This window comes from Callithrix jacchus, chromosome 21 (assembly GCF_049354715.1).
Source record: "Callithrix jacchus isolate 240 chromosome 21, calJac240_pri, whole genome shotgun sequence".
Classification (NCBI taxonomy): domain Eukaryota; kingdom Metazoa; phylum Chordata; class Mammalia; order Primates; family Cebidae; genus Callithrix; species Callithrix jacchus.
In genome coordinates, this window is record NC_133522.1 from 8,887,925 (window position 1) to 8,889,405 (window position 1,481).

General features: G+C 29.9%; 1 non-coding gene across 1 annotated transcript; it reads right to left on the reverse strand.

Moving 5' to 3' along the window:
- Nucleotides 1-401: 401 nt before the first annotated feature.
- On the reverse strand, nt 402-505 carry LOC118149991 (U6 spliceosomal RNA). The gene has a single exon (XR_004737761.3). It is a non-coding gene; the product is annotated as a U6 spliceosomal RNA (small nuclear RNA).
- Between the last annotated feature and the right edge of the window lie 976 nt (nt 506-1,481).

The window sequence follows — 1,481 nt, forward strand, 5'->3', positions numbered from 1 at the left end:
TTTAATTTAGAAGACTAAAAAGGGAAAAACATTCTTCTTATGAAAAATTATCTTTGTTTTCTCCAAAATGATTTCCCTGTTTTATATAAATGCCACAAAAATTCCACAAAGATTTTCTTTACTTAGCACCAATAAGATACATACTTTTAAAAAACAAGTTTTATATAGTTTTCAGCTTTGTTGATGTGTGATTGATAAAAAACTTAATTAGGTTGTACAATGATATATTTTGATATAAGTATATCTTGTATAATAATTCCGAAAATCAAAGTGATTAACAGCCACATCGCTTAACATAGATTTTTATTGACGGGGTGATGTTTGTTTCTTTGTTTTTTGCTTATTTTTTGGCTGAGCATACTTAATATGCACCTACTCCTTTAATACACTTTAAATATATAAAATATACAGAATGCTTCGTGAATTTGCACATCATCCTTTTAGAGGGGTCTTACTAATCTTTGCATCATTTTAATTTTAATATATGTGCTGTTAAAGTGAGCAGTAAACCTCTTTTTTGTGAGAGGAATTACTCCTTCTTTAGAATATTTGTTTTTATTTGTAATATTGAGATTTCAATAATATTGACTAAAACCTATTGCCTATGAAAATCTTTTAAATGGAATCCTAGAATGGATGAGATATAAACTTGCTGAGGCCATAATCTCTATGAAACATTATAATAAATAATAATAAAATTACAAGAGACATTTGATGGAAAAAAGAGCCCAGAAGCAGCAGTAAAGATGGCATCATAGACAAACAGATCAACAGAAAAAAAAAAAAAACACAGCCATCAACCTAGCACAGCAAAACTATCTAATAATGAAACTAAAATAGTTATGTTTTGCAATGAATTAGGGTTCGTTTTACTACAAATATTTCTTACCCAAAGACATTTCTAAATGATATATTTCAGGAAGGAAAAAAATTCCAGGATGGTCTGTGTTGCAAGGAAAAAACAGTGAAAAAAATAGTGGAGTAAAGACATGAAAATACAGGTGTTTCAGATGAGCATGAAGATGCCATCTACAAACCTAGAGGCTTAGAGCAGATTCTTCCCCGGAAGTCCTCACGAGGAAACAGCTGGCTGACGTGGGTTCTACTTCTAAGTTCTGACTGTGAGATAATAGATTTATGTTGCTTAAGCCACAAAAAAATATGAATGTATGAAAATCAAAATAAGTTATTTTATACAATAACTAAATAAAAATAATGTAAAATATGTTTGGCTAAAAAGAAGGAATTAAAATAATAAAATCTTGTCTGTGAAACAGACTAGGGTTGATCAGTCTGAAAGAGTTCTAAGGTCTTTCAATCATTCAAATGGTGATTCAGGTCAGCACCAAAGGGTGAATTGAAAATAACAGCCAGAACTCAAAACTGTCGTATTTTATGAAGTAAAAATCAATGAAAAATAGTGGATAAAAGAAACATTTCATTGATGTATAAAAGGAAAGGAAGGAGGAAAGCTGGTCATA